We start from the raw sequence: 14,512 nt of genomic DNA, 5'->3' as shown, positions 1-14,512 counted from the left end.
TATCAGGCACACTAAGTACAGCCATATCAGGTACACTAAGTACAGCCATATCAGGTACACTAGGTACAGCCATATCAGGCACACTAAGTACAGTCATATCAGTTACACTAAGTACAGCCATATCAGGTACACTGTATACAGCCATATCAGGTACACTAGGTACAGCCATATCAGGTACACTAGGTACAGCCATATCAGGTACACTGTATACAGCCATATCAGGTACACTAAGTACAGCCATATCAGGTACACTAGGTACAGCCATATCAGGTAAAGTAAGTACAGCCATATCAGGCACACTAGGTACAGCCATATCAGGTACACTAGGTACAGCCATATCAGGTACACTAAGTACAGCCATATCAGGTACACTAAGTACAGCCATATCAGGTATACTAGGTACAGATATATCAGGTACACTAGGTACAGCCATATCAGGTACACTAAGTACAGCCATATCAGGTATACTAGGTACAGCCATATCAGGTACACTAGGTACAGCCATATCAGGTAAAGTAAGTACAGCCATATCAGGCACACTAGGTACAGCCATATCAGGTACACTAGGTACAGCCATATCAGGTATACTAGGTACAGACATATCAGGCACACTAGGTACAGCCATATCAGGTACACTAAGTACAGCCATATCAGGTACACTAGGTACAGATATATCAGGTACACGAGGTACAGCCATATCAGGTACACTAGGTACAGCCATATCAGGCACACTAAGTACAGCCATATCAGGTACACTAAGTACAGCCATATCAGGTACACTAGGTACAGCCATATCAGGTATACTAGGTACAGATATATCAGGTACACTAGGTACAGCCATATCAGGTACACTAGGTACAGCCATATCAGGTACACTAGGTACAGCCATATCAGGTATACTAGGTACAGCCATATCAGGTACACTGTATACAGCCATATCAGGTACACTAGGTACAGCCATATCAGGTAAAGTAAGTACAGCCATATCAGGTACACTAAGTACAGCCATATCAGGTACACTAGGTACAGCCATATCAGGTACACTGTATACAGCCATATCAGGTACACTAGGTACAGCCATATCAGGTACACTAGGTACAGCCATATCAGGTATACTAGGTACAGATATATCAGGTACACTAGGTACAGCCATATCAGGTACACTAAGTACAGCCATATCAGGTATACTAGGTACAGCCATATCAGGTACACTAGGTACAGCCATATCAGGTACACTAAGTACAGCCATATCAGGTACACTAAGTACAGCCATATCAGGTACACTAAGTACAGCCATATCAGGTATACTAGGTACAGCCATATCAGGTATACTAGGTACAGCCATATCAGGTACACTAAGTACAGCCATATCAGGTACACTAAGTACAGCCATATCAGGTACACTAGGTACAGCCATATCAGGCACACTAAGTACAGCCATATCAGGTATACTAGGTACAGATATATCAGGTACACTAGGTACAGCCATATCAGGTATACTAGGTACAGATATATCAGGTACACTAGGTACAGCCATATCAGGTACATAAGTGCAACTATATCAGGTACACTAGGTACAGCCATATCAGGTTTACTGGGTACATGGATATCAGTCATGGGATATGAGTTATGCTAGTTCAGTAGGCATGGTGTATTTCACAAGTCTGTGAAACTTGTACACTCTGTTATTTTTCGTTCCGTTAACCACACCTCCTTTGTCTCACGTTAACATTTAAATCCCATTTAACATTTTTCTATAACTGTCAAGGAATGTGTTTAACGCACTGTCATTGAGTACACTAAGGCAGCTGCCTGCAGCACAACTCCGGAAATCCGCTGTCGTATCATTAGATAGAGAGACGGATAGTGATAAACTTTTATATTCTTTCAAAACTGAACTGGTATGACTATAATCCTAATCCATTATCTAATGTATCAAACCTTTCAATGTTTTTCAGATTTCAGACTCCTTCAGAATTATTTTTTAAATGCGTCATTGACTGTTGTTTTCATCATTTCAGATGAGGACTCGGTGTCAGAGTTCTTCCGAAGTAAAATATGTGGGTCGTAAGTAGTCGACTTAATGCTTCTGATCCTAACTGGTGAAGATGTTTCATGAAGATATTCCGCTTTGGACACGAACATGTGACGTAAATGACCAATGGTCCGATCTTGTGGCGGCTGTAAGAAAGTTTGTCGGAAGAAAATTTGACGAGCACTCCCATTCTATTTGACATTCTTGATATGTTGCATAATGTATATTTGATTTTAATTCATATAACCCCAAAATGCTCCTCGTAAATGTATTGCTTGGCAGCTGTGATGTATTCCCTTCACTTGGTAAATGTTTGATGCGCACATAAAATAAGTAAATGCGACCTGGCACTTTCAGCTCCCAAGTGAGTACAATTTGCAAACCGTTCAATGTTTCATCACCACTGGCAGTTAGGTGGTATTTTAAGGCCTGGTTATCAAATCTTGTTCCGTTTCAATTGATGCAGGTCGTAGGCCGGCGGCGGATCCTTGCACCGAGATTTTGGATAACGGCGCCGTAGACCGCAGAGTACATGTATTTATGATCTAAGAGACACTAACAAGGGCCATGGGACGTTCTCGTCATCCTGACATGCCTAGGACGTTCTCATCTTACCCGGGGCTGTTTTTATCTTACAGATACGTACCGAGTATCTACACATCGTAGAGATACATACTGATACGTATTGAGTATCTACACATCGTAGAGATATATACTGATACGTAACGAGTATCTACACATCGTAGAGATACATATTGATACGTACTGAGTATCTACACATCGTAGAGATACATACTGATACGTACTGAGTATCTAGACATCGTAGAGATACATATTGATACGTACTGAGTATCTACACATCGTAGAGATACATACTGATACGTACTGAGTATCTACACATCGTAGATATACATACTGATACGTACCGAGTATCTACACATCGTAGAGATACATACTGATACGTACCGAGTATCTACACATCGTAGAGATATATACTGATACGTACCGAGTATCTACACATCGTAGAGATACATACTGATACGTACCGAGTATCTACACATCGTAGATATACATACTGATACGTACCGAGTATCTACACATCGTAGAGATACATACTGATACGTACTGAGGAGGATGTACTCGCCTTACAGATCCGTACTTTGTAAAGTACTCTCCTTACAGATCCGTACTGAGGGATAAACTCTTGTTTTAGACAGCACTGAGAGATGCACGTCCCTTACAAATACGTACTGAGGGATGTACTCTCGCTCCTTACAGACAATGATGAGGGATGTACTAGCCTAACAGATCTGTACAGAGGGATGTACTCTCGTTAAAGACAGCACTAAGAGATGTACTTCCCGAACAGATCCGTACTGAGGGATGTACTCTCGCTCCTTACAGACGATAATGAGGGATGTACTCGCCTTACAGATCCGTACCGAGGGATGTACTCGCCTAACAGATCCGTACTGAGGGATTAACACTTGTTTCAGAAAGAACTGAAAGGTGTACTTTCCTTACTTAACGTACTGAAAGATGTACTTTCCTTACATATCCGTACTGAGGGATGTACTCCTTTTACATATCCGTAATGAAGGATGTACTTTCTGTTACAGATCCGTACTGAAGGATGTAATTTCTGTTACTGATCCGTACAGAGGCATGTACTCCTTTTACATATCCGTACTGAAGGATGTACTTTCTTTACAGATCCGTACAGAGGGATGTACTCCTTTTACTGATCCGTACTGAAGGATGTACTTTCTGTTACAGATCCGTACTGAAAGATGTACTTCCCTTACATATCCGTACAGAGGGATGTATTTCTGTTACAGATCCGTACTGAAAGATGTACTTTCTTCACATATTCATACTGATGGGTATATTACCCTTACACTTCAGAGCTGGGGTAATTTAATTAAGAAATATACGATAGAATATTCTCTTCGATCAGTCCGCCAACTGGAGCCGCAGATGGACCTGCTTATTGAAAAACAGGTAATCCGCCAAGCAAGTTTCTTACGAAGGAAACTACCATTTAATTGAAGCCGAGGTGCCTCTCCAAATTTACCTTCTCCATAGTGAGATAAACAAGCGAAATAATACATGAATGCTAGCTCCAACTAACAGTAATAACGTTGACTGTTAAGGCTAATGATATTGCCAAGTGATATACAGACCGTATAAAATGTACAATTTAGATACCAGAGGGAAGTAACATCACGAATAATACTCATCATGTCATGTCAACGTTGAGACTTACATTCAATAGCTTGAATATTATGTGCATTTATGAAACTGATCATATAATTATGTACATATATTTACATGGAAGTTGTGAAGTTAGTCATATGGTCCATCCTCGCCCAGACCCATCAGGTCATTTCACCTGCACACAAATATAGAGATGACATTCGATGTCCCCGTACATCTACCTGCACAGACCTATCTAGTCATTTCAGCTACACACAAATATAGAGATGGACATCCGATGTCCCCGTACATCGCCTGCACTGATCCATCAGTTCATTTCACCAACACACAAATATAGAGATGGACATTCGATGTCCCCGTACATCGCCTGCACTGATCCATCAGGTCATTTCACCTACACACAAATATAGAGATGGACATTCGATGTCCCCGTACATCGCCTGCACAGACCTATCTAGTCATTTCAGCTACACACAAATATAGAGATGGACATTCGATGTCCCCGTACATCCCCTGCAGAGACCTATCTAGTCATTTCAGCTACACATTAAACTGGCATGTTGCATACAAATGCCAGTTGGCATATTCACCAGCTACTGGATATAGAAGGTTGCTTCCCTTTCACTAATCATGTCTAGATCGCAGCAAAATCGTAGGCGTTTACACCAGCGGTGCGTTGATAGGTGTCTATAACAGCAGTACATTGATTGATGTCTATATCAGCGGTGCATCTATAGGTGTCTTGTCAGCCGTCATTGATGGGTGTCTATGGCAGCGGTACATCTAAAGGTGTTTGTGTCGGCGGCCACTGATGGGTGTCTATAACAGCGGTACATCGAGAGGTGTCTTGTCAGTGTCCACTGAAGGGTGTCTGTGACAGCGGTACATCGATAGGTGTCTTGTCAGCGGCCATTGATGGGTGTCTGTAACAGCGGTACATCAAAAGGTGTCTTGTCAGCGGTCACTGATGGGTTTCTATGACTGCGGTACGGTGATATGTGTCTGTAACAGAGATACACTGATGATATCTATCATACGGATCGAGTCTGGACCAGACAATCCAGTGATTGATATCCTGAGCATCGATCTACGCATTTGGGATACGATGATATGCATTAACCAAGTCAGCGAGCCTGACCACCTAATTCCGTCAGTCACCCCTTACGACAAGCATTGTCGCCTTTAAGGAGAAGCATGGGTTGCTGAAGACCTATTCTACGCCGGATCTTAACGGGTTCTATCACAGTGGGTGGTATTTTGACCGACGTCTGTAACAGCGTTACATCGATATCAGCTTTTGATACGATGGTACCAATATTAACTTATGGTTCAGAAATCTGGGGCTTTGTAAATTTAGAAATTATAGAAAGAATACACCTCAAATTCCTCAGACTTATCACAGGATTAAGAAATTCAAATCCTCTTTATATGATATATGGCGAATTGGGTAGGCTACCATTAACAATAATAATTTGTAAACGAATGATATCTTTCTGGCACAAATTAATATCAAACTGGTGTGTATAAACTTTCACAGTTGTTATATCAATATTTGTCACTTAATAGAAAGAAGACTATTGCAACTACTAATACCTGGGTTAGATGTGTTATGGATATATTAGACAATATTGGATTATCTTATGTATTTAGCAATCCGCCAATTTGCACAAAAAAGTGGCTAGTGTCAGAAGTAGAACAAGTACTTGAAGATCTTTTTTTTTCAGAAATGGAGAAGTATAGTTAATTCTAGATGTAAATGATTATATTATAAATATTTAAAGGACATTCCGGTTTTCGATAAACACCTATTGCCAAAACGAATGTCAATTCCAATACTACGATTTCGAACCTGTAATCATAATTTACCTAATGAGACTGGCCGATGGAAAAATGTTCCAAAGGGAAATATAACCTGTAAATTATGTAATTTCTATTGCTGATGAATTTCACTACATATTCAGGTATATATTTTTGAAAGAGACAGGCAAACATTCTATCATTATATTATACTGAATGGCCAAATATTATAAAATTTGTAAAACTCTTTTCAACAACAAACACAACATTTAAAGAATTTATCGGGATGTATTGTAAAAATGTCCATTAGTATTAAACTTGTTAGGTAATCACATGTTGTTATTAACTGCATTTTTTCTTCTATTTGTACATATACATAATTATTTATTGTAATATGGTCTTGTACCACCTTTTATGTTTTATTGAAGATAAACTGATTCTGATTCTGATACGCATCTACTGCAGTTGTGGTACTTTGACCGACAACTGTCACAGCGGAACGTCGAAACGCATCTACCACAGTTGTGGTACTTTGACCGACAACTGTCACAGCGGTACGTCGAAACGCATCTACCACGGTTGTGGTACTTTGACCGACAACTGTCACAGCGGTACGTCGAAACGCATCTACCACAGTTGTGGTACTTTGACCGACAACTGTCACAGCGGTACGTCGATACGCATCTACCACAGTTGTGGTACTTTGACCGACAACTGTCACAGCGGTACGTCGATACGCATCTACCACAGTTGTGGTACTTTGACCGACAACTGTCACAGCGGTACGTCGATACGCATCTACCACAGTTGTGGTACTTTGACCGACAACTGTCACAGCGGTACGTCGATACGCATCTACCACAGATGTGGTACTTTGACCGACAACTGTCACAGCGGTACGTCGATACGCATCTACCACAGTTGTGGTACTTTGACCGACAACTGTCACAGCGGTACGTCGATACGCATCTACCACAGTTGTGGTACTTTGACCGACAACTGTCACAGCGGTACGTCGATACGCATCTACCACAGATGTGGTACTTTGACCGACAACTGTCACAGCGGTACGTCGATCAGCATCTACTGCAGTTGGTGTACTTTGACCGACAACTGTCACAGCGGTACGTCGATACGCATCTACCACAGTTGTGGTACTTTGACCGACAACTGTCACGGCGGTACTTCGATACGCATCTACTGCAGTTGTGGTACTTTGACCGACAACTGTCACAGCGGTACGTCGATACGCATCTACCACAGTTGTGGTACTTTGACCGACAACTGTCACAGCGGTACGTCGATACGCATCTACCACAGTTGTGGTACTTTGACCGACAACTGTCACAGCGGTACGTCGATACGCATCTACCACAGTTGTGGTACTTTGACCGACAACTGTCACGGCGGTACTTCGATACGCATCTACTGCAGTTGTGGTACTTTGACCGACAACTGTCACAGCGGTACGTCGATACGCATCTACCACAGTTGTGGTACTTTGACCGACAACTGTCACAGCGGTACGTCGATACGCATCTACCACAGATGTGGTACTTTGACCGACAACTGTCACAGCGGTACGTCGATCAGCATCTACTGCAGTTGGTGTACTTTGACCGACAACTGTCACAGCGGTACGTCGATACGCATCTACCACAGTTGTGGTACTTTGACCGACAACTGTCACAGCGGTACGTCGATACGCATCTACCACAGTTGTGGTACTTTGACCGACAACTGTCACAGCGGTACGTCGATACGCATCTACCACAGTTGTGGTACTTTGACCGACAACTGTCACAGCGGTACGTCGATACGCATCTACCACAGTTGGTGTACTTTGACCGACAACTGTCACAGCGGTACGTCGATACGCATCTATCACAGTTGTGGTACTTTGACCTTAGTCAATAACAGCGGCAGTAATGGAAATGGACTGACCGACATCGATGAAGGATATGTGTTTGTGAAATGTGACGACATATATCTGGTACTTTACATTATCTCGAGTTAACTACCCAAACCTTTACGCTCAAGTAATAAGAAAATATCAGTTTACAAAGGGCATTCTAGTTACGTTGTAAGGTATGGTCTAATCTCAGACCGTAAACACAGCCATATGAAACTGTTGGAATTTTAGCTTCTGCTATTCTTTCAACAGCGTACCTTTCAAACACGCTCGTGATGGAATGCACCCAAAACGTGTACCTCCTATATGAAAATGTATATCCAACAAACAATATTTTCGAAATTAAAGCATTTAATCCCACCTCGAGTATTTCATTTAGCAGAATACTCAATCTGGGCCTGAAAAGGAAGAGGTCGCTGTCGACTCGTAAGGAAACAGCACCTCAATCAACACAACTCTCTGGAGAAATCAGCTCATGCCTGGCACATCTGCTTCACAAGACACAGGGCGAAAATGATGGATTTGCTCATTTTTTAAGAGCAAAAAATATTGTTTGTCGATATGGCAATAATCATCCCATCTTGACGTAGACTAATAAATCAGGGACGGAGTTATTTTGGTCATATTTTCGGATTGTAATTTGATTTAGTTGATTTGAGTTTTTTAGTATTCTTTCTATAGTGCGACTGAGTGGATTTCGTCGATTTGAGATCGCACTTGTTAATAACTCTGTTTCATATCTCGTTACACAAATGTCACTTTCAACGGTGATTGCTTGTATTTTAAACTCGTTGTATTGATCTATATTTCATCATGGTATCTTTCATAAACGTTTGTGCTCATTTCTGATTTTGTTTCTTTATCAGATGTTATGCGAGGGGATCGTATTCTTGCTGCCGCTCACTGCTTTATCAACAGGAACGTAATCAATAATCGTTTTATGCAAGAAACATGTAATTAAAATATCGTGAGAAAATATTTACTTCGATGAAACGTATTTATGGAACACGATTTCAAAAAGAACCTGTGTTTATTCTAACCTTCGTTACCAGGATCGAAATGTAGCAAATGTGTTATTTTGCTGAAATCCCGAACATTAGCTGGATCTCGCTGCCCATGACATCGATGTTGCCTTGCTATATGTTTCATAACATTCAGTTTAATGTGCTTGGTAACACTACACGTCTAATCAGTGAATGTATTTTTCATTCACCCAGGTCCTACTTGTATTCTTGAATTTGATCAGCCATTGGCGACCATAGCTGTCCCAGTCCATTGACGTGGTCATCTTCTGAGTGAGTGAGTTGGATTTTACGTCTTTTGCAGCAACGATCCCCATTCATTGTAAATACGTTGGAGTCAAACCTGTGATGCGTGCGGCAAGATACACTTCAACCACTATGTTATTCCTGAAGATCCGCATTAGCTATAGAATTGGTCTTTAGAAACCAATATGTCGTAAGAGGCGTCTTACGGGATCGGGTGGTCATGTTATCGTATCCAAGTTGAGTAGACCGATGCTCATGGTGTCAATCACGGGATTGCCTGGTACAGACCCCGATTATTTACAGACCGCAGAGTGCCGTGGTGAACAATAAACCAAATAACAAACAAAATGGTTGTTGCATGAATAGATGTATTCGAGTATTTGCATCTTTCTGGATGACACATATAGTGACACTGATATCAAGAGGATTTGAATAGCAAAGTTAGGTGATTGACATATAATATGGCAGATCAGAGAGCAATAAGGCATAGTTTTATCCTATTAAGCCTTATATGGCTTCGACCTTCGCGTTCCTAAACACAGAGAGAGATTTATCCGGACATCCAGTTTGTTCTACTGGAACAATACGAAGCACTTTCAGAGTTTCCTTGATGCATATAGGTATTATTGTGACAATGTGACGTGGATACAATGTGACACACATTTCTTGACAGAGAGACCAGGGTTTAGGCTGTATAATACAAGAGCGTTATCCACTTACGAAAAATGGAAGAGGTTGTGACAAAGTAGAATTACACATTAGACCAAGATGTGCGCCATCGAAGCAGAAGCTGGAAATGGCTGCAAGTGTCGCATCCTCGATCTGCTATCGATCCATGTATAGTGCACAGTTATTTATAGGTTAATGTGTAGATGGATTACTTAGCTCAAGAGGTTGGAGTATCTGCATGTTTCAAGGCATTAAGTCTTCCACAACAGAACTGTAAAAGACGAATGTTATGGGCACGTTCAAAGCCGATTAAGATTCACGACATAAATAATATCAGAACATTTGTTCAAATGTAATACCATCGGCATGAAATACACACATATAAAATAAATATAAGATTTTGCAATAGTACGCAGGTAGATATTTCATGGGGATATTTATTCTGCCAAATAGTGAACGTTAACAGAAACGGAGAAAACAAATACAATCACAAGTCTCTATCATGACAATGACAAAGATTACGAAAGGTAAAAAATGAACGCAAATGACATCTGAAGTTTACTGAGAAAGCAGCATGTTATATTCAGGACTCCGTACAAAGAGAGATGTATTGATGGGTCCAGCAAATGAACAACCAAATCCCTGTCTCAAAGATATAACCTTAGGACTTTCTACATGTATGTAGTCACACAAATATATTTCAGACAAGTGGAATTAATACCATGTGGATGTTAAAAATCTGAAAAGACTTGTTTGAATTTTTGCAATCTCAGAAAAGAACCAAGTTCAATTCTGTCAAAACGTTTGATTTTTCAACTTGACAAACTTGAGGATAAACTTCATTCCTTGATCCATGGGGTATTTGCTACTACAGCTGGTGACAATAGGTATAGTTACATATCTATCTTCAGTGGTTCACGACAACATGTCAAAAATGCCATCTTACGCTTACAGAGAAAACAATATGTTCCCCATTGATAATATCTATTATATATACGGGGTAAGACATTTTGGCATGAAGTAGTCATCCCCATGGGCACCAAATCTGCTCCACTTATTGCTGATCTGTTCCTTTATGCTCTTGAATAGAAATCTCTGCTCGTATTGGCAAAGTGAAAACAAGGTAATTTAGCCAAGAAGTTTAACTTTAGTTTAGTTTTGGGTATATCGATTATCTGATATCGTTCAATGACGACCCTTCTACTGATCCACCCGCGTGAAGTCGAAATGAATGTGACCAGTGAGGCCACTCCTTTTTTCATATTTAGATCTGTGCATCAAGATTTAGAATGACAAAAAAAAATCTCCACAAGACTGTATAACAAGAGGGATGCCTTCATATTTCCGATAGTCAACTTTCGCTTTATTTATACAGCTCCAACCTTTGGTGTCTACATTTCACAACTCTTGAGGTACAATGGAGTAGAGATGGTATTGTACTGCGTTATACGTAAGCAGTTTGGATGGTCTTGTACCACAGTATATGTAAGTAGTGGGATGGTCTTGTACCACAGTACATGAAGGTAGTGGGTAGTCTTGTACAACAGTATATGTAGGTAGTGGGATAGTCTTGTACAACAGTATATGAAGGTAGTGGGGATGGTCTTGTACCACAGTATTTGTAGGTAGTGGGTAGGTCTTGCACTACAGTATATGTAGGTAGTGGGGTGGTCTTGTACCACAGTATATGTAGGTAGTGGGATAGTCATGTACCACAGTATATGTAGGTAGTGGGGATGGTCTTGAACCATAGGATATGTAGGTAGTGGGGTGGTCTTGTACCACAGTATATGTAGGTAGTGGGGATGGTCTTGTACTACAGTTTTTGTAGGTAGTGGGATAGTCTTGTACCACAGTATATATAGGTAGCGGGAGAGTATTGTACAACAGTATATGTAGGTAGTGGGATGGTCTTGTACCACAGTATATGTAGGTAGTGGGATGGTCTCGTACCACAGTATATATAGGTAGCGGGAGAGTCTTGTACCACAGTATATGTAGGTAGTGGGGATAGTCTTGTACCAGAGTATATATAGGTAGCGGGATGGTCTAGTACCACAGTATATGTAGGTAATGGGATGGTCTAGTACCACAGTATATGTAGGTAGTGGGGATGGTCTTGTACCACAGTATATGTAGGTAGTGGGGATGGTCTTGTACCACAGTATTTGTAGGTAGTGGGATAGTCTTGTACCACAGTATATATAGGTAGCGGGAGAGTCTTGTACAACAGTATATGTAGGTAGTGGGATAGTCTTGTACCACAGTATATATAGGTAGCGGGAGAGTCTTGTACCACAGTATATGTAGATAGTGGGATGGTCTCGTACCACAGTATATGTAGGTAGTGGGGTGGTCATGTACCACAGTATATGTAGGTAGTGGGGATAGTCTTGTACCACAGTATATGTAGGTAGTGGGGTGGTCATGTACCACAGTATATGTAGGTAGTGGGGATAGTCTTGTACAACAGTATATGTAGGTAGTGGGGATGGTCTTGTACCACAGTATATGTAGGTAGTGGGGTGGTCTTGTACCACAGTATATGTAGGTAGTGGGGTGGTCATGTACCACAGTATATGTAGGTAGTGGGATAGTCTTGTACCACAGTATATGTAGGTAGTGGGGATGGTCTTATATTACTGCATTTGTAGATAGTGGGGATGGTCTCGTACCACAGCATACATGTATGTAGGTAGTAGTGAAGATATAACATACTTACGGTTGGTACTGTGGCTGTGGTTGTACTGCTATGCATGCAGATATTGGTAACGCGTGTATTCAGGGAGTTAAGTGATGATTGTGACACTGGGAGAATCCACCTGTTTATGTCCTATATGCGTCTCCCATATGCCACGTTTCTCACTCTGTGGATCTGACGAATATCCATAGTCGGTACGACTGGGTTCATGCTTATCAAGTGTTGCACCAATGACACTGACATCGATCTGGCGAGCGCAGCCATGGATGTTACGAACAAATGAATCCACTTTCTTGAAACCATTGTCTGCTCCCATGTATCGCAGGTATGGATGGACGGCCATACATCACTGGTGGTAATTGCCCAGGATTATATTAGTACACCCAGCCTTCCCATTGCGTTGTTGATGCACACGACTGCAGCATGTGTTTCTCGGTGATATTCTCTCTGCAAGTTGCATCCTCCCTACTGATGCCACCATATATGTTGACCAGGCATGCAGTCATTTGCTTTGCAAACTTTGCTGAAATATTTACCTTGGTAAATAGGTAAATAGAGACCTCCCCGTACGAAGTAAACCTATGTACAGTATAAAGTACAAGAGTGAGTGAGTGAATTGGGTTTAACGCCGCTTTTAAAAGTAGTCCAGTTATATCACGGCATGTCAGCTTAATGTGGGAGGACACAGTTCGAAGTGATGCAGGTCACAGACGTTTACTACTTCCGTGAAACCAACAAGCGGGAAAAGTGCAGACAAACCTAGAAACATAATCGGGGCGAACCGGGATTCGAACCAGCAATCATAGGTTTCTGGCGTGCCCAAGGGACGCAATTCTGCACAGCGATTCGCGGCGCCTTATACGACTGGACTACCCGTGCCCCTATCAAGTCCAATAAACCCCGTCTGAGGTAATTAGCATTACCAAATATGGTATCAGGTACAGCAATTCCTACGTGGAGGTTTCAGCTACGGCACATGAAGAAGTCCAGCAATTCCTGTCTTGAGTATTTAGCTATGATTAGACCTGTGAAGATTCCGGGGTAGCACAGCTCTTCAGCAACCCATGCTTGCCGTAAATGGCGACTATGGTTGTCGTAAAAGGCGACTAAGGGGATCGGGTGGTCAGGCGCTCTGACTTGGTTGATGCATGTCATCGATCCCAATTGCGTGGATCGATGCTCATGATATTAACCATAGGATTTTCTGGTCCAGACTCTATTATTTAGAGACCGTTGTCATATAGCTGGAATATTGCCGAGTGCGGCGTTAAACAACAAACCAACCAACCAACCAAATATGTGATTATGTATCAGTTCCAAAAATACCTGTCCGGTGTATGTAACTAAGGTTCAGAATCAAGTCAAGCAAGTTCTGCCTCACGTAGTTCAAATGTACAGTACCAACGTCAGTTTCCCAGTTTCATCGCGATAAAGCGGCATGATTTCAAATGCTGTTTGTCAGATGGTTCTTGCTAAATCATTTCAACAGATATGACCAATAAGAATTGATTTGGAATTTTATGACAACAGCTTCATGATACGTTTTTAAGTACAAACACATCAAAAGGACCGTCACAATGGCCCCGTCGTTATTGCCTTCTATGCACTGCGTCTGATCACAATCTGATGAAGACATCAGTCGTGCCATGCTGGCAGGATGCTGCACAGAGAGATTATATTATGTCCTATATTTAATGACTTTGGTTATCGTCGTCTTTGCATATTTTTTGTTGGTTTGTTGCCAAGGAAACACAAGACAATGACTCTGCTTGAGGTATGTGATTGTGTTTATATTGTATATAAGACATTTAATGACAAATTAATTCGGCTTTTATCTTCATTGATTCTGATATACCGATAATAATGGTAAACATGCGTCGTTGACGCAGGACACAACATTCCTCATATTGCCA

This window comes from Haliotis cracherodii, unplaced genomic scaffold, assembly GCF_022045235.1.
Source record: "Haliotis cracherodii isolate W230 unplaced genomic scaffold, xgHalCrac1.p SCAF_1, whole genome shotgun sequence".
Lineage (NCBI taxonomy): Eukaryota > Metazoa > Mollusca > Gastropoda > Lepetellida > Haliotidae > Haliotis > Haliotis cracherodii.
The sequence above is the reverse complement of the archived record's forward strand: the minus strand, read 5'-3'. Positions refer to the sequence as shown.